This window comes from Ambystoma mexicanum, chromosome 8 (assembly GCF_040938575.1).
Source record: "Ambystoma mexicanum isolate Mex_15411 chromosome 8, UKY_AmexF1_1, whole genome shotgun sequence".
NCBI lineage: Eukaryota > Metazoa > Chordata > Amphibia > Caudata > Ambystomatidae > Ambystoma > Ambystoma mexicanum.
In genome coordinates, this window is record NC_090929.1 from 20,784,494 (window position 1) to 20,810,414 (window position 25,921).

The 25,921-nt window shown below is 49.2% G+C and overlaps 1 protein-coding gene across 2 annotated transcripts in view; it reads left to right on the forward strand.

Moving 5' to 3' along the window:
- ODF2 (outer dense fiber of sperm tails 2) overlaps positions 1–25,921 on the forward strand; it is a 1,029,707-nt gene that overhangs the window by 539,339 nt on the left and 464,447 nt on the right. The gene's annotated exons all lie outside the window — the stretch shown is intronic.

Sequence of the window (25,921 nt, forward strand, 5' to 3'; positions counted from 1 at the left end):
AAGTAAACGGAAAGGTCTTTGCACAAGTTCTTAGGAGTCTTTGATGAAGAATCAAATGTATGGCCACAAGCTGATTAGACTTGTGAGTTGTGGAAATTACAAGCACTTCTACAGTAAGAGGTAAGTTCTCTTAGACTTGTTTTACAGTACCTTGGTAAAGAAGAAAAGATGCAGCTGAGGATTTCTATTCCTGTGCAGCTCGACAGATCACTTTGTGGATGTCGGGGGACTTCTGCAATGCACTGGGACTTTCAAAACCCGCAACTGGCAAACTTCACTTTCAGTGGCTGTTTCGCGTTTCAGCTACCGCAAATAGCTACAACGCGGTTCCTGGCTGTTAAGGTGGACTGTCCTTGCTTCAGGGGTCCCACGCTGTGCTGAGGGGTCTCAGGCTTGGTCCGTCCTGCATCGTGGGAGTCCGGAGGATCTTCCAAAAGCTTTAGGCCAGCTTAAAAGTAACGCACACAATCTGGTGTCCCTCTCCCTGGCTATAGGGTTTCCTGCAGCACTCTGAGGAAATTCAACCAGCTCTGAGATGGGTGTTCAGGTGGCTTACTTTGGAGTTGATTGGTCCCACCAACTCAAAGGGAGAAGTCGTCTTTGCAGGGGCTTCTCTGTTGATACGAACTTGGCAATTTGGCACTGCAGCAGGGCTTCCCCGGCAAACCAACGATCCAGGAGTTGCAGCAGGCATCCTTTTTAAGCTCTTCTTCGGTTCCTTCGTCCAGTGGCCGACTCTGCCTTCCAAGCCAAAAGTCTCGCCTTTTATTCAGTTCTCTCCCATTCATTCCAGCCTAGCTGTCACTCACCCAGCAGGGTGGCTGTCCTTGCCCTACAGTCAGCCAGCCAATCACCACAGAGTGCATTTGGTTCTCCTAGGTGACTAAGCACAGGGAGTTTCGGGCACCTCCCTCACTTCCTGAGGCAGGTTTCTCTCCTGAAGCCCGCCAAAGGCGAAATGAACAAAGAAACTAAACCTGGTTTGGCGCGCAGAGAAAATCTCTAGAAGGGCCTTTCCACAAAGACATGGCGAAAAACAAAGACCGGGGACCATTTTGTCAAAGATGGCTCGGTGCCATTTTGAAAAAGATGGCTCCCGAGGTTAGCATTACCGGAGCTGCAAACGGCTGCGGTAAATGCAAACTATGGTGGTTCAGAACAAAACCACTGCCACCAGCCATTCTGTGAGGAAATGGTAACAAAAAAATGTTACATGAGCAGTTAGACACAGGGGATACTAAGTAACCTCTCCAGCACCCTTTTGTAAAGTAGATTTTGCTGGGTATAGCAAGTACACTGCTAAGTAAAATCAATTTCACTTTACTGTTCTGGTAAACAGTAGTTTATTCCAGAGAAGGTATTTAAACCTTGGGAAATCTGGAAGACTTCCCTGTGGCACTGCACTGAAGGTGCTTCTGGGACACAATTGTAAAAGATGATGCCTATGGAGTTTGTTAGACTCCACAACCATTTTACAGAGGTAAAATTCACATTCAAAATACATGAGAGAGTGGGGAAAAAGGGGCTCGCCCTCTCCAGGGAAAAAGATAAAGTCCTCAAAAATCCAGCAAAAATCCAGCAAATACAGCAAAGTTGCTGGGGGTCTCTAATGTGGAGGGAATTAGCACATTTTTGAGAATTCTCCCTAACAAGCACTTCTTCTTTTATTGTTATTTATTTATTTTTTATTCTCGATTAGGGCCAAGAGACACTTTAGAGATAGGGTTCTTACGTGAGGTGTAAAACAAGTTTTTGCCAGGACCCCTTGTGTCTGCCTCATGAGCCTGATTTACCACAATGTTCATCCCAATTCCATAACGTTGTTCCCGGAAGGGTGTGTTTACTTAATGATTGGAGTCGCACCTTTGAAATTCATTATTAAAGTCAAGCGTTTGAGGTGCGAGAGGCACTAACCTTCCCAACAATGCGTTCAACGGTTTCCTGGCTGCTCTCAGAGACTAGTGGAAGAGGTTCTGCAGAAGCCAGCATTGTCCCCACAGACCCTGTGACAGTGCAGTGTTGAACAGACTTGTTTTCTTTGTTACACTCGCTACTCCCATGAGGGAAAGGGGATTTTGACATGACATAAAATTCAGGCACTCCATGACTTGGGGAAATCTTCAGTTGGAGAAGAATTTAAAACACTTTAGAACCAACTTCCTGTACTAATCCTCCTCCTCTTCCTCCCCAAACAGCTATTCTCACCCTTACGTAAATAGCCTCCGCTAATTACCTAGAGACTGCCTCATCATTTAGCACTTTTCTAAGTTCGGATTTCTCTGCTTTAAATAACTTTTGGTCTCATATCTTTTCTTAACTAGTCCATTGTGTAGAGTCTTGTAGAGCTCCTTTCCATTACTAGACTCTTGTTCCTCACTTGGAAATTTACTTGGTGTCATTTTTATTGATTTATTGAACTGATTTCCTTCAATTAATTGCTGTTCAGATGTATTCCTGGAAACTGGCCTGGGGGACCGATTTTAGGAGGTCACTTGGTTAAAGTGAACAGGGAGCTCTGAGAGGTTAGCCAAAACCCAATCAAGGTACGTGGAGGAGAAGTCAATAAATTAACTGAATAAGTGCAAACCCTAAGATGAGTGGGGTACACTGTTTCTCACCAGAATGGGTTTCACTAGGCATGTGTTGGTGATAGTTTAAAAGGTCACAGGTATGCATGTGTTTTTCTTTTCTTCCAGACCCAAGGCTAACCCAGGGGCATGATACCCGACCCAGGTTCGGCAACAAAAAGGTGAGTGCAATGGAATAAGGAGACAAAGGGGCTTGTTCCCCATGTTATCCTATGGAGGACAGGGGGTGGCAGGTACCTTGCATTTACCTACTCCCCCGACTTTCTAGATGACTACTTGGATCGTCTGGGGGCTTGTTCTGCCCAGTGAGATGTGCTCAGGAGTTGCAGGTTTCTTTCAGTCGGGTGCGGCTGCAAGATGCAACCTCTGTCGATGAAGAAATTCAAGAACCACTGATGCAGGACCCTTCAGAACACTACATAGGTTGGAGGAAGGAGAGGTCCCACGATGGTCTCCGCCCACAGATGAGGACATTCGTCCTTCCCGTCGCAGTCACAGAAGCTGCTCCAGGATAGGTTCCCTTAAAGGTGGAAAGCTGAAATTCAGAGAGAAGGCTGCTAGTGGCACAAGCTGGTGACCACCGGAGTTCCACAGTCGGAACAACAAAGTTTCTGGTGAGGTAGCCCTTGAGTGAGCTGGTCAGTCCACCAGTCCAAGGACACTTCTGAAGACTCGGAAGGGCAGGATCCTTGAAACGGAATCAAGACTAAGTGGTCCCACTAGTCCAAGGGCTGAAGCACTGCACAGGGTCTTCGGCGATCAGGCAGAGGTGCAGGGCTTCACCGGGCTAGCTACTGGAAGGGATGGTGGGCCACTGCAGGAGTCATCCTCAGATCTTCTGCAGGCTGCTCTTTGAGGCATTATTGGCTTAAACGATTATCTGAATAAATGGCTGCAGAGGTCATCTTAGCCAAAATTCGAGCTAGAAGCAAGTCCGAGCCCACCAATGGTAAGGATCTGCACCATTCAAACAGCCAGGAGTGGTCCAATCGGGGACAACTACTGGTTTCACTCATGTCCCCCACACCTAGACTTTCTTGTACGAAGGATGTGGATTGGGCCACACAGTCCTACCCCCCCCCCCCTTTGTGGGCACCACACACAAAAAATAATCACTAGCCTGCAAAACCAGCAGATTTCCCAGGCAAGTGCGTGGCCTTATAAGGGATTTCCTGACCTTGTAAGGCAGGAAAAAGGCCAAACAACAAAATGGCCAAAGAAGTAACCAAAAGTCTTGTGGCAAGGCCATTTTAGAGGTCTAGCCACGTTTAGTATCCATGCGTGGTAAATGTGAATGTGCAGACTAAACATAGTGCAAACATGGTAAAAATTGATCTGCTGCCACCAGCTTGTCTTTGGGCACTGTTAGGGGTCAATAATGTGAGGCGGACAACTGCTTGTCATTTTCCTAATATTTGACATTTTATTTTAAACAAAAATTGTAAAGAGAACCTAACTGAGCCTACTGTACCAGGGGATTCCCTACCTAGTCTAGAATCTAAGGGAACATCTCCTGGCATACACAAAACTGGCCCTCAAACTAAGCAACAAAAGTCACAACAAAACATTAACAACATAAATAAAAGATTGCTAAATAACCAGTATCTTGGATGACTTCTACTTGTCCCGGGTAGATCTCATTCCCCAGGAATGTCCAAAGTCAATTTCTCCTAAAGTAAAGTCTTACATCAGTTCTTGAAAAGTTCCAAAGAAACAAAAGTTCACCCAAACACAAATCCACTGGTAACAGTTCCTTCTTCATTTGTTGAAAAGGTCCCCTTCCAATCCCCACAATGAAAACTGCACCAATGGTACTCCTGGATAACCTCCTTCCAGGATAACATTGACAAAGTTGAAGACAAAAGTGCCACTTCTGCTTCAGCAACTGTCCTTCATTTTGTTGCCTCTGCAGTGTCTTGGATATAACTTATCAGGATGCTTCTTTTAAGGGAGTTGGTTTCTCCTTGGCAACACGCTTTTGCACATGGTACTGTGAAAGCAGGCTCCTTTGCATCACAGTCTACTACTACTTCAACTGTATTCAATATAAAGTGTTCTGACAAAATTATAAGACAAACTACGCAACTAAAAAACAAAACAATTCCAACAGCGCCTTGATGCCCGCGGGCTGTGTAAGCGGTTTAAAATGTAAAATAAAAAAATAAAAAAGTGTTGGCCGCATACGCTGCCCATTCCATCGAGACTATATCCCACATTTTCCTCAACCAGTCTTGCTCAGTCGGAATCGTTGGACTCTTCCACCTCTGTACAATAAGGGCTATCGCAGCCAGAGTGAAAATCACTTTCGCCTTAGTACTCCCTCACCTCTCCTTTTCGCCCCCCTGCACTTTTCCCCAATAGAATCTTCCGGGGATCCTGGCTGGCTCCCTCCCCCAGTGCCTGAGACAGGGCCAGTGCGATATCGCGCCAAAAAGGGCGGATAGTGGGGCAGTCCCACCATATATGAGTTGCTGTACCTTCTCCCCCACAGCCCCTCCAACACTTTCCCGAATTACCAGGCTTATTCAGTATGTAACTTCTTTGGCTGGTCGCCTTCTGGAGGGGTTCACCCAGCAAGGGCAAGCATCTGCTGTCACTCAAACTGGGACTTGTTGACTGGCAATCCCTGTCTCTGCAACCAAGTTGAATCTGCTTTAGGAATCGGGCATCCCCAGCTATCAACCCAGTCCTTCTTCGAGCTGTGTCCAGATGCTGGTGCAGGTTCAATGACAACCTGTGTTTCTGAATTCTTGAAGATCCCCCCCAAATATCATCATCATTAAACATATTGTTGGTGTCATCTTCAATGCTGATCGCTTTGCAGCCTTGGTCTTCGCCCCCCCTCGGGGCTTTCCCGGAATCTGTCCACGTGGGCTCCAGGACTGTACCTCCTCCCCCACAGCCCCTCCAACACTTTCCCGAGGTTGCCGGGTACATCGCATGTAGGCGGGCTGGGGTGTAGTGCCAGCCGAACAAATACTTATACCAGGTCTCCTGCAACTGGGTCGCTTTTGCCACCTTTGGCACCTGCCTCCATAACCTCTCCCAGTCCTCTCGTTCCATTCTAACCCCCGGTTGCTGTTCCCATCCCCTCATGTACGCCCAGGTGATTTTCGGGCCAGTGCTCTCTAACTTAGCCGGTCAAGTGGCACAACGAGTAGAGCGCTCGCTTTGACATTCGTGCAGATCCTGCTAACGCAGGTTCGAATCCCGGCGGGGCTAAACTCAGCCTTTCATCCTTCCGAGGTCGACAAATGAGCACCACACACCGTGGGTAATAATAAGCAGCGCTCGGATACCTGAGGGTTCGTAGCGCTATATAAATGCCAAATTATTATTATTAACTGCCTGTAGAGGTCCGAAATTAACCCTCTGGACCCTTTGTGCGTTAAAAGAAACCGTTCAAATTGCGTTAGGTGACGTGTAGCGGTCTTCCTTACCTCCACTGACATAACCCAGTGCCTAATCTGAAAATATCAATGCCTCTCCTGCTCGCCCACCCCAAACTCCTGCTTGCATTCCTCAAACGTTTTCACCTTTTTGCCGCAAAACATGTCCCTCAAAGTTCTGCAGCCCTCCCCCTCTCCAGGAACGCCCCTTTTTCCAACCCTGGTGTGAAGTCCCTGTTATTGAAGATGGGGGTGAACGGTGATGGGAAGGTCATAATCCCCTGCTTCTCCACCGCCATGTCCCAGCTGTCCACCGCTCCCTTTGTGATGGCACTTAGGTAGAGGTGAGGCGGTCTCAGCCTTCGTGGAAGCCACAGTACTTCCCCCAAATGGTGTTGAGCTACTGCTCTGTCCATTTTTACCCAATGCTTGAGGTAGTCCTCCAAGAACCTTTCCCTAATTACCCTAGGTTGTGCCGCTTCATGGTAACTGTGAAAGTCGGGGAAAGCCAGGCCTCCCCTCCCCCTGGGCGCTATGAATAACCACCTGGGCAAGCGCTGCCTCTTGCCCTCCCAGACAAATTCCTTGCCCGCCAAATCTAATTTCCTAAAAAAAAGCTTGCCGGACAGGCAGGGGAATAGCCTGAAAGAGATAAAGTACATGGGGGAGAACCACCATTTTGAGAACTGCCCCTCTTCCCAACCAGGATATCCTTGGGGCGCCCCATTACCTTAGGTCTTTTTTGATAGCCGAAAACATGGGCTCATAGTTCGCTCCATACCAGCCCGCCAGCGAGGGGGTTATCGTGACTCCCAAATATCGCAGCCCAGCCGGACTCCCTTTGAACGGGGAAATTGCCCTTGCCTCCTCCGCTTCATGCTCCCCTAAGGACAGGTTCATTAACTCTGATTTCTGGAAGTTAACCCACAAACCCGAAAGCTCCCCAAATTTGGTCAGTAATTTTATGCCTCCCCCAAATGGTATGTCCTGAATATTGTCTGCCTCTCGTATTGCCAGAAGGGGCTCCAAGTATATTGCATAAAGCAACGGGGAAAGGGGGCACCTCTGTTTCGTCCCTCGCTTCAGACTGAATGGGTGAGACAGTTCTCCAGTCACTAAAATACACGACGTGGGATTCTTGTAATTAGCAGTAACCATATTTATGAAACCAATCCCCAGGCCCATTTTTTCCATCATCCTGAATAAAAACGACCACTCCACCCGATCCAACGCCTTTTCGGCGTCAAGCGCTAAAAGGATCACGGGAGTGGTCGTCTTTCGTGACTTCTCCACCAAGTGAGCCACCCGCCTGATATTGTCGGCGGTTTGCCTTCCCAGCGTGAATCCTGCCTGGCCTTGGTGGGTCAGCGAGGGTAGGTGCTTTCCCAGGCGCGTCGCCAATATTTTAGTAACATTTTTTGCCTCTGTTTATAAGGGCAATAGGACGATAAGAAGTGCATTCCTCTGGGTCCATCCCCACTTTATGGATAAGTGTTATTTTGGCCTCCTCCATCAAAGGGGTCATTCCACCTCCAGGCCCAAACGTGTTGAATAATTGTGTTAAGTGCGGGACCAATAAATGGGAGTAGGTTTAATAAAAGGAGGCTGGGTAACCATCTGGTCCCGGAGCTTTGTTACAGGGGAGTGACACTATGGTAGCTCTCACCTCGTCCTCTGTGATAGGTCGGCCCAGATCTTCGCCTTCCTCCCGAGATAATCACGGGAGAGGCAGGGCCCCCAAGAACTGTCTCCGCGGCCAAAGCTGTGCGCCCTGTGAAGTGTACAGCGCCTCATAGAATTCAGCCATCCTCCCCTTTATCTCTTCGGCCCGGGTGAGTCTCGCTCCCCTCATCTTTGATGGCCGTTTTAACATACTGCTCCCTTTGTACCCTCAGGAGGCGAGCCAGGAGTGAGTCTGCCTTATTGGCCTTTGCATAAAATTTATGCCTCACCCGGAGCATTGCTTCTTCTGCCTTTTTGGTCCTTAGAATCCCCAGCTGGCCTTCCGCTAACCTATATTCCCTATATACCTTCCTGGTAGGGGTCCCCCGTACCCATACCCGTGCCCTGGCGGCCTCCACCTCCTTTTCCAACTGAGTTTCTAGACCTCTCATTAGCCTGTTTCTCTTGCCTTCATAGCGATGAGTTCCCCCCTCAAAGTCTCCTTGAAGGCGTCCCACCTAGTGCTCTGACTTGTATCCAAACTGTTGTTCCTCTCAAAGAAGTCCCGGATCTTGCCTCCAATCTCCTCCTACAGCACTTGGTCCCTCAGAAGTTCCCCCGGATATTTCCAGCTCCACACCCCCGGCGTTCGCCTCACCAGCCGCATTTTCATCTGCACCACTTTGTGGTCGGCTATCCCCAGAGGACCCACCTCGACAGACTCCACCTCCCCAACCAGGCTAGCGGATACCCAGATGTAATCAATTTGGGACTGGGTTCTGTGGACATCACAGAGAAATGTAAACCCCCTCCTCTTCTCCCCATAATGCCCTCCATACATCTCGTTGTCCGGCCTCCTCCCATCTCTCCTTCAGCTAGGGAGAGCCACCACACCACCCCCACCTCCCTCATGCTGGGACCGATCCCACCTCCTATGCCACGCAAGATTGAAATCCCCCATCAGTATCACTTGTCCCCTCGCAAAGTTCTCTAAGGTGCCCAGGGTTTCACGCAAGAACTGGACCCGCATTAGGGCCATACACCGATGCAATAGTATAGGACGAGCCCATTATCTCCCCCCTCACCATAATGTATCTCCTGTTAGCGTCCCTAAGAATATCCTGGGTTCTAAAGTTTATCCCCTTCCCAAAAGCCAGGGCTACCCCCCTTTCTTCGTAGGACCCGATGCAAACAATATCTGTGGGAAGCCCTTCAGTCGCAATCGGCCCTGGTCCTGCCTTATTAATTGGATCTCTTACAACGCCAGCACGTCCGGTTTGTGGGACCCGGTAAATTGCTCCAGTTTTGTTAGTTTGAGGGGGGATTTGTCATGATTCCTGCCCCTCATGTCCCCAGCCCTCCAAGATGTCGGGCTGGAGCCAGGCCACGATCACCTACATGGCCCTCAAGAGCCTCTCCATCCCTCCAAAGACCCACTTTGATTCGGACTTGACGCTTGTGGTACCAGACTCGCTCACTCCCATAGGATAACATTGGGGATTGGACTTGTAGTGCATTGATGGGGACAAGATGGATGCCCCCACATATTTCGGTTCCCAGAACTGCATGTGCGGTCTAGTCTTTTGGGTGTGGTTCAGCCCAGAGACACCTGGGATACCCAGAGACTATTTAAGCAACACCCAGGCTGAGAAACATGTTTTGCGTTTTCTGCAACTGCAGCGTGACACTCACCGTGTTTTCGGATCGGTCTCCAGTAGGCCTGCATCTTTCTTCTGCGCTCAGTTCCTGCAAGAACAAGAACACCGTAAGGAACAGCCTTACCTTGCAGCGCTTCTGCCCATCATTCATCGCTCCTTCTGTTCTGCGGGCATCTTCGGCGGTGTCATTCCCATCCCGGCACGCCGCTTCCTAAGAAAAAGGGAAAAGAACAGAAAAAAGGCATTAATAAGCATTCTGCAAATCTTCTCTTATTTTTAAATACTGTACGAGCTTCAAACGCTTACCTGAATCCCAGCCGCTCTGGGGGAACTCTGCCTCTGGACTTCTCATCCATCTGCAAGAGGGAAAAGACACTCCAGGTTAGCGTGGAAACATCTAGAGGCGCCGTATACCGCGCTTACCCACCGCATTTGTTCTTCATAACCGGCATCCACGCTGAAAACGTCGCAGCACCTAAAAGACACAGAAAAAGAACTCATTTCAATGCGCTCTCACTCACCTTCAGTGCTACTCATCTCAGCAGCACGCCGCCATCCCCGGACGCCAGCCATCTAAGGAAGGAAAGGAACGAAGTTAGAGAACTGTTCAAAAGACTCAGCAACGAGCCTGCATCAATCAACGCGCCCCTGCGCTGAAAGCAGGATGGAGAGCACACTATCCAAGAAAACAAGGCCCAGTCTCCAGTCGAATAGCCTCCAGGGAAGGGTTCGAGGTCGTAAGAGGTCAGAACAGGCTGAGTGATGTCCCTGTGGATACCAGGTGAGCGTTACAGGATTTTAGCCCCCTCACATTATGTGTTAACCACCTAAAGGCTAAATTGAACCACGGTGCGCCCTCCTTGACCATCCAGCCATCCCTTCCCCGGGTTTGCCCTGGGTGTACCCCGCCCCCCCCTCCTGTGGGGGCTCTGATCTCCTCTCCCTCCTACTGCCCCTCCCATCTCCATCCTCCCATTCCCCCAAGTCCCCCCTACTCCATTGGCTGCTATGGCTCTCCCCAGACCCCCTCCCCTCCCTTCCCCACCCTGAATCCCCAACTTAGGGTGAGTCCACCCCCTCTCCCCCCCCCACATGTTCCCCCCGCTCCCTCGGACACACCTGCCCTTACTTGTTCCAGGATGTTTTCAACTCCTTTCTCCCAGGCCCCCAATAGAAAGCCCCTGTTCCAACCATACCCCAAATAAGGCCTCCTACCGAGAGTCTGTATCCCCTGGCTCACCCGTGCTCCCCCTCCCCTTCCCCTCTTTGAGACCACCAGATTCCCCCGCAGCTGGCCCCCGCAGCGCCACCTTTCTCCTACCTCGCGTCTCCTCCCCCATCATGGACCATTCCCATGGTCTGCCTCTCTTTGTTTGCCCCAGGCCAGGGGGCCTCCCTCCTGCCCCCACCCACCCCGTTTTCCAGATCCAGTCGGATTATACCGGCTGCCTCTTGAAGGGTAGTAGCTCGCCTCTGGCTCTCCTCCCACTCAAACACCAACCCGAATGGGAAGGACCATGTGTACTTAATCCCCTGCTTGGCCAGTTCCCTTACAAACGAGCCCATATTCCTTTTCTTGGCCAGGTCCTGGAATAAAGAGATTTCTTGTCCTTTATAAAGCACCTGTTTGCTCTGCCTCGCGGCCCTCAATACCGCCTCCTTTTGACTATACCGAGCAAAAGCCGCCAAAACATCTCGTGGTCTGGTGTTTAGTCCTCCCGTCGTCTGCCCCACCCTGTGGACCCTGTCTAGTTCAATCGCACCCGGGGATTCCTCCCCCAGGAGCCCCGAAAAAAAACCTTGGACCGCCTCCTTCAATTGTTTATCGGTGACGGTCTCCGGCAACGATTTAATCCTGATGTTGACCCTTCAGGATCTGTTCTCCAAGTCCTCGGCCGTCACCTCCAAATTCCTTGTTGCAATGTCCAATCGATATATATGGCCTCACCGTTTGCTATTGTGTCCCTTTCGCACTCTTTGGAGGCCCCTTTCCAATAGATCTGTCCTCTCCCCCAGCTGAGCCGTCTCCTGCCGCAGTTCTCCCAATTCCGCGTTTAGGTCACTCCTCATCAATTGAAATTGCTCTTGAAAACTTTTGGCCAGGGAGTCCCTCAAGTTCTGCATTTCCCCTCTGTGGTCTTGTCTCGTCATCTGCATCAGTGCATCAGGTCCTTCTTTATCCCGTGCCTCCCTCGACTGTTCACCACCTCCTTTGCCCAGGTCTCTGCCCTCCATTGCTGGGTAGAGTGTAGTTAAAGTTCCCTGGGGCTCGCGCACGAGATGAACAGCTTTCCCTGCCCTCCCCTTGGACCTGGAAGACATCTGTGGCAGTTCCCCTCCACGGCTTAGCGGCGTCGATCACCGTCGGTCGGGATCCCCACTGTCTCCTCGATTGCTTGGAGGGCCTTCTTCCCTGCGTGAACCGGGTCCTCCTCACTGTAGATGGCTGTTCCGACCGCTATGTGATGTTGCTCAGTCTCTTCCGGTGGGCTTCCACTCACCACCGCCTTGTCGTTCAGGTCCGTGGGCCTCTTCCCCCTTTCCACCTGGACCTCGCCGTACTGAAGTTGGGTGCGTTACCCTGCACCTGTATGCAGCACTCAGCTTGTTAGGCAGAAACCTGTGCAGTTCCCTTTGGGAACACTGCAAAAGATTTAGGACTACAGGTGTTAGCAGTAAACCCACTTGGTAGCAGTCTGTACCACCCAGATTTACCTGGTGGCTGTGGCTGAGCAGTCAGACTTCCCTGAAGAAGAGTTAGGCAGTATGCAAAGTATACACAATAGGCACTCAGATATAATAATACAAGCAAACACTGACCAGAGCTTTGGTATCAAACTATATAATTATTTATTTAAAAACAGGCATAGGGCCTTGAGTTCAGGTGTAAACCATTTGTTTAGGTGGGCTTTAGGTTTACTTGTGTGCATTTTAAGTGGGGCAATTTTGTCCATAGTCTGTCATTATTTTGTTATACTCATGAACGAGAGTACTGGGGTCTGAATTGACAGGTAGTGCATTTAATGTGGGGAGGATGGCAGGTATGACATTGTCTATTGTCATGTTCTTCTTATTTCTGGTCAGGCATGGTGGTGCCGTAGGAGAAACTATGGGGGATGGTCGGGAAGTTAAGAGGTTGAAGGACACTAGTGAATGGTCGGTCCATGATAAAGGTGTGATAGACGAGATGGCTGCTGTACAGTTAGATTCGGTGACCCAGTCCAATATTCTACGCTTCGTGTGGGTAGCATTGTTTACTTTTTGGGAAAGTCCTAGGGAGTTGATAGCGTTGGCAATGGTCGAAGCGTGTGCGTCTGTTTGGTCATTGAATCCTAGGTTGAAGTCCCCTAGTACCAGCAATTGTGAATTAGTTTTAGCATTATTGGTTAGTAGCGTGTGCAAATCCTCTTCAAAAGTCCCAAGCGGGCCTGGAGGTCTGTAGATTCGGTGAATGGTTAAGGATTGAGTATTATTTATGATGAGTTTTGCAGTGAGGGCTTCACAAGATTGATATATTTGGGACGGGGCAAGCCTTAGCGATAGGTTCGATTTGGAGATGATGGCAATTCCACCTCCACGGGTGCCCTTTCGGTCTTGCCTGCATATAGTGTAGCCGTTAGGGATGGCCAACATGAGTGATGGGCCTGCTGCCTTGTGTAGCCAGGTCTCAGTTATTGCAATGAAATCTAAATTCGCCTCAGTGATTAAATCAGCTATGTCGAGGGCATGGGCGACTAATGACCTAGCATTGAGAAGCGCTCCTTTGTATGAATGATCCTTGGTTTCTGCTTTGGATTGTGTAAGATTAAGGGTATTCTTAGCACTAGATTTTGTCTTAAATTTAGGTATTTGTACGTTCATTGTGGTTAAGGTGGTGTTGGAGACATTGCAGTCCTTGACAGTGTGGGGCTTCGTTTCACATTTTGTAAGAGGGAGGAGTCGTCTAGGTATCTCGTGCAGTTTGTTAAGTCTAGCTCGTAGTTTATTATTTCTATCGTATGTAGAGCTAGGCCGTGAGTCATAGGATGGCATAGCCTGGTATTTATGGTCAGGGTGGACGGGCGTGTTGGTGGTAGTGTCGGCCGATAGGAGCGAGAATGGTGCTAGTCCACCTGGGAAGGTCCCTATATGGCTGGCCTGATCACTGAAGGCATGGAATATAGCAGTGGCCATGATGCAGTAAATACTAAGTAAGCTTGACATTACTCAATGTTGTCACTTAATTGGGAGAGTAGGCGGCGTGCAGGTAAGTGTTTCTATACTGGGGAAGAGGTGATTATATTCAGAGACAACCAATCCAACACATCCAACTTAGGCTCATACATACCAACCAATTCTTTAGGCATCCGGGGTCTTTTAGGTCTGGAACTTCTAGAGGAGCCAGAGAGAGAAGTATTTTCAACAGACAATTTCTTCATTTCTAGCTCATGCTTGAGTTCCATTTCGCTTAGCCTTAGTTCTTTATTCAGTTCCTGGTGTCTTTGTTCAGCCTGAGTATTCAGTCTCTTGAACTCTAGTTCAAGTTTCATTTTTTCTATCTCAAGATATTGAGGACTAAGTGTGGGACCTGGCAAAGGTCCAGTAGGTACAGCTGGCAGAGCAGACAGTGGCCTAGGGGGGACAGTCACAGCAGCCTCACCCTCCTCTTCTGACTCTTCCTCAAGATCATCAATATTTGGTTCAACATCAATCTCTATACTTTTATCTCCAGTTTCTGGCATGGTAGGTTCCTCTGAACCATCATCCAGACTTTGGTTAGCTAACAACCTTTCTATCAATTCCATTTTTTTGCCTTTAGTCAGGAGGTTCTTATGCTTACAGAGAACTCTTAAACAATCAGCAGTTTTTGTAGCAATGGCCTCTTAACTGTAACTTTCCATAGTTAACATGTTAGAAAGATTACTTTTTCAATGCTAAGCTTTGCGGTTAGTTGCACTAAGGTATCCTAAAGCACTCTAAAATGTATACTCAATACAAATCCCACCGCTGTACTCCTGTGTTAGGCAGAAACCTGTGCAGTTCCCTTTGGGAACACTGCAAAAGATTTAGGACTACAGGTGTTAGCAGTAAACCCACTTGGTAGCAGTCTGTACCACCCAGATTTACCTGGTAGCTGTGGCTGAGCAGCCAGACTTCCCTCAAGAAGAGTTAGGCAGTATGCAAAGTATACACAATAGGCACTCAGATACAATAATACAAGCAAACACTGACCAGAGCTTTGGTATCAAAGTATATAATTATTTATTTAAAAACACACTGTTTGAAACACTCCAGCACTCTTATTGTAAAATATTCTAAACACAGTTACTATTATGATATATACACCCCTTTTTCCTTATCAGAGAAGTCTTAGTTAACACCACTTATTTCCATACAGAGGTGAGCGCTTAACTACAGATGGCACTCCAATACGTTTATGTAGAAGGGAGGGAAAAAGACAGATTATGGAAAGGTACACCACTCTAAGATTTAGGAACACTTTTAGCAAGGCAGAAGAGCAAAAGTCACTTGTGAGCCAAAGTCCATAGGCTGGGCCCTCTCTTAGAGAGAGCAGAGCACAAATGCGCCCAAGATCACACAGTTACACTAGGCTGTGAAAGTCTTGCAGAGAGTTCGAAAAGAGTTTAGAGAGGCTCAGAAAAGTTTAGCCAGGGTGTCCCAGGCTAACCCAGGTTCAAAAGGCGGGGGCTAAATCTACCCCGTACAGTCGGTGGCAAGGGAAGCCGGGCGGGACACGGTACCTTAAGTGAGAAGGATCCTCCAGCGGTGGCAGTTGTTCCTGGCAGCGAGTGCAAGTCTCGTCGTCGTCCAGGGGAAGAGAAGATCTCGACTTGGAGGAAAGATGAAGGTCGTTGCATTGCCAGGGAAGAAACCAGCCGCAGAGTTTTCCGGTTAAAGGTATTACCCTTTAATTCGCGGTCGTGGTATCCCGGTTGCCGGGGTGCTTGGCACAGGCAAGGCGGCCACGAGATACGTCGGGAAGGCGAAAAGATGGTGAAACTGGTTATCCCCACCAGTCAAAGGAAGAAGACTTTCCAGCGGGAGATCTCCTCTGTCGTTGGGAAAAGTGGTGAGACGGTCCAGCAGTGCTCCACCGGTGGTGTCGTCGTGGCAGGACGGCTCAGCTTCTCCCTCGTCGGATTCTTAGGTCCTGTGGCGACTTCTGAAGTTCCAGACCCCAAAGCCCTGCTTTTATGCAGGAAACCCCCATTCACTCAGCCTAGCTGTCACTCAAACATGCTAAGTGGTGAGCCGGCCGGCTCACCACTTGGGCCAATCAGGACGGAGTGCGACTTGAGTTGCCTAGGCAACTCAGTCCAGGGTGCCTAAATCCCCCTCCACCCCTCCTAAGTACCCCAGACAGAGTGGCACCACTTTGGAGGGCTTCTGTGGAGAAGCCTACCAAAAAGTGGAACAAAGGGCTCAACTTGGCTTGGAGTCACAGAAGAGAACACAAGCGCCATTTTAGAACCGAGTTTTGGCAAAAAATACCAACTGGAGAATTAATATTAATTAAATAAACCGGCGGTATGTTCGAGGCCATCGTAATTAAATAAATAAAGATAGTAGCCTCGAACAATGGGAAAATCCCATAGAGAAATATTTGCGGTTGAATATAAAAGGTAGTATCCACTGCCACCAGCCAAAACTCGATCAGGGGGGACGGAGACGTGCCCCCTTGACTAACAGACCCCGGGGCAATCGAATTGCCCCAGCAGGTACGTCCACAATATGATGGTTTGTACTGGTTCTGTTCAGAATTTAAGACTAGTAAAGTCAATGGTGACTTTACAGACCCTGGGAGACAGTAGTCAGTCCCAGGGTATGGAGTCTATACTGGGGAGTCACTATGACACCCCTGTGTTACTGCACTGAGGGTGCTGTGTAACACACATCACAAAAACACATGAAGCCCTATGGAGTAAAAGACCCCATAGCCCATTAAACACATCTAGAGTCAAAGAAACGCACTCATATCATGCCCAAGAGTGAGGGTAAAAGAGTCTCACTCTTGGCAGGAGAAAAAAATAAATCCCAAAAATCCAGCAAAGCTGCTGGGGGACTCACTAGGTTAGGAAATTCAGCCTAAACAGAGAATTCTCCCTAACACAGCTCCCTTCCAACTGCCTGCTCCCCCGTCAGATCAGGCCCAGGGACATGTGCTTCCGTCTGCCACCGTGGGGACCAGGGTGGGTCAATACCACTGTTGCCCCTCCAGCCCAGGGGTTACAGCGGCCCTTCAATATTGTTTGCTTTGCTGGCACCCCCTTTCTCATTTGGGGGGCCTCACTGTCCTCCAAACCCTTGGTCACTCCGGCTGCGAGGGGGGCGTCCCCCCAGCGAGGACCCAACTCTTGCCAACGCCACCTATCTCCACCTCGGTGGCGGCTGGTGCTCGCTCCTTCCCAGCCGCTCTCCTGGGCCTCCCCTGCACCCCACACTCCTTCCCCTTATAGGGTCCTGCTTTCTTCACTTGGTGGGTGTGCTCAGTCCTCCTCTCTCCCCTTCTTCCCCACTGCCACACTCCTCACCTCTGCTCCGGCGTGGGCTTGACGCAGGTGGGGGGTGCCAGACGTCCCAGTGTCCGTTCTCTGATCACTTTGTCCCTGCCTGAGGTAGATCATGTCCGCCCCTCCTCTGGGGCCTCCATTGATGCCTGCCTCTCAATGGGGCCCCCGGCGGGCCGCAGCGGCCACTTGTATGGGTGCCTTTACAGGGGGGAAGGGACTCCCTGCCCCTCGTATCCACCATCCTCCAGAGGCACACCGGTGCTCCAGCACGCCTCCACCAGCTTTGCCCGATGCTGCAAGGGCCGGGCTTCCCCCGACGTCACGGTCCTCCTGCTCGCTCTCCGCCGGGGAAGGCAGGAATTACCCGCCCTCCCTTCCACGCAGCTCTGGTGCGACGCCGGGGCCCCGGCTCTTCTTCGCAGGCTCTCCCGCCAGCCTGCGGCACCCATCCTGCTTCCTGGGGGAGGGGGGGAGATCCCTGCCCCGCTGACGGCACCTCAGGGGTTTCAGAGAGCCGCGGGGCTGCAGTTCCATGTTCTCCGGTGCTTCCTGGACCTCTGGCAACATGCCCCGGCTCCTCTTCGCAGGCTCTCCCACCAGCCCGCGGCACCCGTCCAGCTTCCTGGGGGAGGGTGGAGAGATCACTGCCCCGCTGACGGCACCTCAGGGGTTTCAGAGAGCCGCGGGGCTGCAGCGCCATGTTCTCCGGTGCTTCCTGGTCCTCCAGCATCATGCCTCATGCGGGGGAGTGGTGGGGCCACCCGATCCAGAGCTGCCGTCGGCACATCTGCACAGTGCCGGCAGCCATCTTGGAATCAACGTTCTCCCTCTTAATAGGAGATGCGCGACCACTCCGGTTTTAGTACAACAATGGAAATTAATACGCTTTTCTTCTACACAAGCACTTTAACTTGTTCTTCACTAGCGTGGGATACAATTCCTTTATTGTAATGACTTTCCACATCAACATAAAACTTTTACTCGCTCTCACTTTTATGCAAGTGGTAATTTAGCTGGTTACAGTTACCAGCAAGGTGTTTCTTGTGAATTGGAGTACGGAGCTTCATTCACCGCCCCAAAGTCACAATGGTTTGGAGCTGCTTCCACTTCCTGATTTGGCTTTTTGGCTTCTGCTGCTTCAGGTGCTTTTGGGACCCACACCCCTCAGCAATACGGGTAACTCTGAGCCGCCCTCGACCACGGAGAGTCTCCATCTAATTGACTTCTGCTTCTGCACATCGGTCTTGGCTAGTTGCACAACTTCAGCTCTGCATTCACAGCAATTGAGCAACACTGTTGACTTCTCCCAGTCTCTTCAAATGCAGCCACAGCCAATCCGGGTTTGTGAGCACAGGGCCAACTCAGAAACCAACTTGGAACGTGCAGGTGAAATCTGCTCTTCTCTTGTTCTAGCATCCCTTGGGTGGTCACACTTCCTTGTGAACTGCCAGCCTCGTGCTCTGCTTCATCTTCTGCTACTACTGCCGACCTTCTAGCTTTTTTCTACTGCTCCTTCCTGCTGCAGCTTTTCATGCCTCTCTGGTGGTGTAATTGGCTTCAGGTGCAGGCCCTTGGGGGTTAATTGCCTTACCCTGGTAAACTCTGTTGGGCCTGCTAGTCTGTCCTTTACCTCTGCATGCCTCTTCAGCCCTCTTCTTCGTTCCTGTCCCTGAGGAATTCTGGGACATGTAGTCAATTTTAAGGGAATTCAGTTTTTCCACTTCTTTAACACTTTTAAGGGGGGGAGGCTCATTCCCTTCATATTTTTAGAAGAGGGATTGTGGGGTTAACCTTATTAGAGATCTATGGTATAGAAAGGGCAACACTTTTACCACTCCTAGTAGTGTACCCTTGTCATTGAGGAGGATGTTCAAGTTTAGGGAGGCAAACGACCTGTTCTTTGGTTACAGCACTTTGCGTGTACCCTTCCATCTTTAGTAGGAGGTTGATGGATATCAAAATGACAGTAAGAAGCTCCTCCTTTTACCCAGTGGTAAGACTATCCCTCTCCAAGGATGAGTCCTGTGTCTCTCCCTGCAAAATCGCCACACTACCCTGGGTCTCATCTCCACCCAGGTGATCCTGCCTCCAGGATTGGGATCAGGAAACGTCCTCCCTTTCCTGGCTACCTGGGAGGAGACTATAGGCAGGATTTCGGTGCGGTGGAGAACCCCTAATGCATTGCACTGTATAGTGCTGTGTGCAATGTTAAAAAGTACGAGAACTAAAATGGGAAATCCAGTGGGAAGGGTTCCCACTGCTGATAGTCCAACGGACTGTATTTTCCCCATAACATGTGAGCAGAAGGCAAGAGAAGTGAAGCAGAAGGCAAGAGAAGTGAAGCAGAAGGCAAGAGAAGTGAAGCAGAAGGCTTTACTTCCCTCCAGAAAGTCAGGCCATGATAAAAACAGCAAAAAGAACAGGGCTCCCTAGGAAACTGTGGAAGGAAACTTGGCAAACAGAGAAATCTTTCCCCAACACTATCCAATTGCTCTTCTCAGAAATTGACTCAGGGAATTTATTCCACAGAGTATTCTTAAGACTATCAATAACTATTTTATAGAACTTCATATTTTCTTAAATAAAGTCAATTGTGTTTGAAAAAGCTTTTCCTGCTTCCATAAGAGATCTTTGTAGAGGGATCTAGGCTCTTTATTTATGCTCGTCTTGCTCCATGAAGAGACACTGCTCTGATTCAAAGTATGGTGTCTCTGCATTTCCTGGTTTGATATGGGTAAGCATGTGACCCCGCTCAAGTTGCGCTTCACTGCTTTGAGGCGCTAATCTCGCCTGGTCAGCACTGATCCTCTAGATGGCGCATACGCACACAGTTACTGCAGTGTCTCTTTGTCTTTTCCAATATAGATGGGGCATGCGCACCCAGTGACTGTACACAACACCATTACCAAAGTTGCTCCAATGTTCACAGAGTTGAATGGCCGTCTCAGGACCGCTGCTCTTTGCTGACTATATACTAACTATGTACAATATTATTCATCAAAGTTGCTCTATTACCCAACCACCTTCTTAAATGGCTGAGTATTTTCTAGTAAGCAATTATTCAAGTGTGCTGAAAAACACACTGAATTGGTTAATTATCTCCTTTAAAGCTGCTTGCTGCACCTCACCAGATCTCTGGAACATGTCCCATGCTAGTTCAAGTCTGTTGCCTAAGTTCTTCAATTCTGGCTAATGTTTTCTAATACTTTCTGAGCAAGGAATCAAACCAAGTACCAGTCCCAAGAAAGACCTTGATGAAAAGCAGTTTAGAGCACTCTTGAGCGTTCCATGTTGCCTGCCTCAAGTCTCGAGACCAATCTGTTCCCACCATCTTGAGATAGGAGAGGCCCAGCTCCCTACAGAAAAATCTAGTCAAGTAAAGAACCTTATGATATGGAATTTATAACGCGCCTATACACAAGTGTTTCGCACATATGCTCGCACACTGATTCTGTTTCCTATTAAATCCTAGTCAGTCGTATTATTCCCCAATAGCTGTTCTAAACCCTATTAGACCCATTAGCTGCCTGACCTGCCATGATAGCAACTAGCTAGGCCTTTTTCTCCTTTACATATTCTGGTAAGTGTCACTCAGGAGGCGGGAAAAGAGGTAATTGTTACAATGTGACGTTTATTTAAATCAAATAGAATGACTATTCTGTACCTACATCTAAGGTGTGGCTTGGACCTATCTAAAAATAAAAAAATAAAAGAAGCAGAATAAATGGTGCTCATCAGGAAGTCTTACAAACTTAGGACAGTCCTCTGTCCCAAAAGCTTAATCTAACTTGAGCACTGGCCCTACCACTAATAAAACGAAATAACATAAAGTTGACCAGAATAGGTCTCGAACACCTTTCTTCCTCAAGGCTGGACTGGTGGCTGACTTCTGACCCCCTCCCAATTGTTCATCTATATGTTATCTCACTGTCTAGTTCAAAGTTCTAGTTAAGAATATCTTGAGTCTCTTGTGTTTTATAGTAAAATAATCTTTTGATTGTACCAACAAAATGAGTCCTCCATACTGGAGTACTCTTCCTTTCACTCGTTCTTGGATTTGTCTCCTTTGCCCCTTCTTGGGGCCCTTGCCTCATGGGTTTGGTGGTGTGGCGATCTCTTGGCTCAGGTTCCTAGCCTCTGGTTTGGTGCTTGCTTCCCTGGCTGCTCGGTCGAGCCCGACTGGCTCCAGACTGCATTGGAGCTAGCAGCGTTCTGTGGCCTCTTTAGTTCTTCCGCACCCAACGCCTGCTTCTTGACTCTACTCTCCAGGAGGCCGTCCCTGCTTGTGACTCGCTCCCAGGACTTCCTTGTCCTGTTCCTACTCCTCCTGATGTTGCTCTTGCATCCTCTTTAAAGTTCAAGATGAAATTAGATTGAATGTTCCATTGACTCTGTTTCTCAAAATGATTATCGGATACAGGAATCGGAAACCACGCCCGCCCTTTCTAAAGGATCATTGGTACAATTGTACGGATCAATCCTTAGATAGCCAACCACCATGTGATTTTTCACTTCTTTTCTGGCGATCCCTTGTTCACCAAGGGGAAGTTGCCCCCAGTGGGACCTGCTTGACCTGTCCCCTAACGCACTCACCTCTTTTGTCCCAAAGGGGCCTTTAGCGGCCTATTCACAAATATTACCTGCCTATCTGCTGCCCCCGAAAACATCCAGAGGATCTTTGATTTTGGTCAGTGTCACAAAGGCTCTGGATATTATACCAGATTAATATTTTTACCAAGATGATAATGTTATCGTTTTCACTAGGCGAAATACCTCAAAACCGTATAACACAACAAATGGCGCGGACTCAAACCATTGTACCACTTTCCCTTACCAATCATTAGCTCATGTTGTGCACTTCTTCTTTGGCAATCCTCCACCCTTCTTCCTCCACTTGGGTCGTCCACTCTTGACCTTACTCGAATAACCTACACCTTCCAGTTTCCTGTGCCTCCATTAGCTCTCTCCCTCACCTGATTTTGCTGACCAACCGCTGGCTTTCCTTGACCCATGGGAGGTGTTACATGTGGGTACAAACAAGCACCTTCCTTGTACATGGGCCCAGCAGTATTAATCTATGGGGGGGGCGCTGCAACAACAATCTAGTTCTGTGTCCCAGTTCGTGTGAGGGATGCCAGTTTGCCTGGGTGGCTGCTGTGCTTCTCTGGCGCACATAAGAGAATTGTCTTGTGGGTCGGGTGGTGTGTGTTGGGATCGCTGCTATTGAGATGCAAGCGCTCTTGTGTCCTCGCTGTTGCTGGAACTGCCTCCCTTGCGCTACCCATGTCACATAGTTTCTGATTCCTGCATTGCAGCTTTATGAGAGGCCCTATAGCATCTCCCACCCTCATGTTTCTGGCAGGCTACTCTCTCCTTCATCCACTCTGTGCATGTTGAATCTGAAAGTCCTATAGGACAGCGTTGCTAGGTACAGGCCCGGGGCAAGAAGAAATTGTACTCAGCACACACATGCAAGCACTGGTAGAAAGGACACGGACTCGGGTCCTCCCAAATTCCACACCCCACCCTTGGGGAAGAATTGACTATGTCAACAGCGATGGTAGGCCCGGCACCAGAGGCTGAGAGGGTTCCTCATCTAATCTTGACCTGGTCATGTCTCTGACCCTGACACACCTCCTCTCGCACCCTCTAAGTGTAGGAGGCAAGTCACCCCTTATTCTTAGTCCAATCTTACCCAGGCTCCACCACCACCACAATGCAGACTCCGAGGCCAACTACCTTGCAGCACACATTCCACTGATCTTTCATAACCACTGCACCACGTCTAGAATTAGAATGCAGGTACTGGCTACACAAACCCCACTGGCTGCACACATACTGAGTGCATCCAAGCACTTTATACTACCCTACTCTCTCCACTGACCTGGACAGCGGTCCCCGAGGGCGTTCAACCCACAGAGCTTTGAGATCATTCCAATGGCATATATGGCGCTATACAAATGCACAATAACATAACACTCCTTGCAACCATCAGCTCCTCAGATGTTACTCCCTCAATCTCCTTTGGTTACTCCATTCACCATCTCCTCCTCCGTAAATTGTATTCACTCCTCTCGCTCCTCTGCTGCTTCTGCCACCTCCTCCTCCTTAGATCATTTTCCTTCCTCATGCTCCTCCTCTCCTTTCACCACAGTGACCATCCTACTCTGCTCCACCAGCCTCTCGTTTCCCCATTCGCCGCCAGATTGGCTCCTTCTAATAGAGAATCGTGTGTCCAGCTCATGAGTGGTGCTGCCCACCCCACGCCAACAGTTCCTTTTCCAATGCCACCGGTTATGCCACCGGTTACTGAGCCTCGAGGCTCCCAGGGGTCAAGCAAATTTAAATTGTTATTTTTCTAAATAATGTGACATAAACGTATGGTACTCAAAACCGCATTATGCAGTTAAAAATAAATGAACACGCAAATGCACCAAACAAAAGATGAAACTGTGTTCAGGGCCACCAGGTGCAAGGTAAAAGGTAACAAAAATGTTACTAGAGGAAAAGGAAAGGCGATATTAAGTACCCCTGCAGCACCTCACTGTAAAGGTATGAGAACTACAGTAAAACAATATAAGAAAGTTGCACAGGGTAAAGAGTCTCCTGGTACTGGTAACCTAATGGGATCACCAGTGCCCCCAAAATAAGTGAGGTGAGCAAGGGAAGTAAAGCAAAAAGACTTGGCTGACTTCTAAAGCTCAGTGCAGTGTTCAGCCTGAGCGAGTATCCGAGGACTGACGTCTAAAGCTGAGTACAGTATTCGGCCAGAGCGAGTGACTTCTAAAACTCAGTACAGTGTTCAGCCAGAGCGAGTATCAGAGGACTGACTGCTGAAACTCAGTACAGTGTTCAGCCAGAGCGAGTATCCGAGGACTGACTTCTAAAGCTCAGTGCAGTGTTCAGCCAGAGCAAGTATCCGAGGACTGACTTTTAAAGCTCAGGGTAGTGTTCAGCCAGAGTGAGTATCCGAGGACTGACTTCTAAAGCTCAGGGCAGTGTTCAGCCAGAGCGAGTATCCGAGGACTGACTTCTAAAGCGCAGTGCAGTGTTCAGCCAGACCAAGTATCCGAGGACTGACTTCTAAAGCTCAGGGCAGTGTTCAGCCAGAGCGAGTATCCGAGGACTGACTTCTAAAGCTCAGTACAGTGTTCAGCCAGAGCGAGTATCCGAGGACTGACTTCTAAAGCTGAGGGCAGTGTTCAGCCAGAGCGAGTATCCGAGGACTGACTTCTAAAGCTCAGGGCAGTGGTTCAACCGCAGCGAGTATCTGAGGGTTCAAAGGATACCAATGGAGGGGAAGTTGCTAAGAGAGACAACTTTGCTAACACTTTTCCTCAGCCTTGAATTTGGTGCAGCCTAAAGGAATGGCCTAACCCTTAGGTCTGCCTTTGCCCCGACAATCTCGCATGTAGAGGACAGAAACAAGACCGTTCCTTACTTGGTGAGAAGAAAGGGTTGTTGTAACCAGTAGAGAATTTCAGTGGACCATTATTAGTACCCTCGACCCGTACATTTAGCAAGACTGCGCTAGACCTGACCCACGTACATCCTTGGGTCACCATAGGATAGCCAAAACCCAGGACCATGTCCGAAGCAGCTTCTTTTGACCAAGCATATGTGAACACACAAACAAATACTGTCAGTGCCCGTTTGTCAAAACCTCTCATGTAGCAATGTGATACAAGCTCCTTTAGAACCCTTCCCAATTACTGATGGGCCCTCCTCAGGAGTGGGCCTGGATTTCCTGGGATGAATGCATTCTGCTCTATAAGCTAAAGACTGATGGCTTTGTGGAGAGATTCAATGAGTCCACGAAAAGCCTCTTGCAGAACTTGATCGTTGAACATGCCAGGAAGTTGGATGATCTACTGCCAGGAGCTCTTCACGTCGTGGAACACTCCACGCGCCTCAACAGGTTTCTCTGTTTGATTTGGTCTATGGGTGGCAGCCTTGCGGTATCCTGGGTATGCATACTCAAGTTTGGGTGAATCGGGAAGCAGAACAGCTCACAGCCCATTTTGTCCAAGGCACCCAAGAAAGGACCTGTTTGGAGGGAGACGACGTACGCCAACTCATATAGTTCAGCCAAGAAACCTATGCACCGGTTTGCCCACTTTAGAATGGAAGTCCATGCCAGCGATCAGCACTTAATGCGCTTGCCAATTTCAGAGAACAAACTGTTAGCCGCATGGGCTGAATTGTATCACTGAGGTCCTCAGTGACTTAAGCTACAAGGTGACCAGCGGTCGACCTTTCCAGTCTACCTCATCAACCGTATCAACACTGTACCAAAGTGTTCCCCACTGCAGTTCTAACAGCCAGACAGTTCAAAATAGCCCCCGGTGACCTGAAGAGGTACCCGAAAACTCATCTGTGACTTCCAACAGCACCACAAGAATGTTTGCATGGATGAGCCCAGCAAAGCCGTAGGGTTCATATACTACATATGAACCCCATCGGGCAAAGATGTAAGGAACCAACCATACTAACCTCCTGAAGCCCGATGCCAAGCCGTGCAAACCGAAGTAAAGAGGTTGCTTGACCCACAGTTCATTGACCCCCCCCCCCCTCATAGTCTCACACATTGTACTTGTTGCCATTTGTGACTAGGTCATGACCCTGACAGTGGGGTGAGGGGTAAATGGGGCATGCCCACTGTGAGACCCCCTCAGCCATGCATGTGTATACTGGTGCCGCCCTCTGTCACAAAATGCCTCGTAGCACTTTTTGTTGTTTTTCCCATTTCAAAATTCCAACTCCAACTGTGCACCTGGGAGCAACTGAAAGAAACCTTGACTGGAGCCAAGTGAACAGAATCAAAAACAGCTGGGAAATGGACTTCACAATATCCCTGCCAAAAAGTAATGAGCCATCCAAAACCCAACCTGACAACCCCAGATGGACTCCAGACTAATGGGGGACAGTAGAAAACTAACGGATTGAGGAGTGACTACAGGGTCACAAAAGAGATGCACAGATGAATTGAGGAAATCCACAGGGAGAACCAGCAGCTTGAGCCCCTGGCTGCTACCACACCATGGACTGTTTCCAAACCCATGGGGGAAAGGCTTAGACTGATGAAATCCACAGGGAGAACCAGCAGCTTGAGC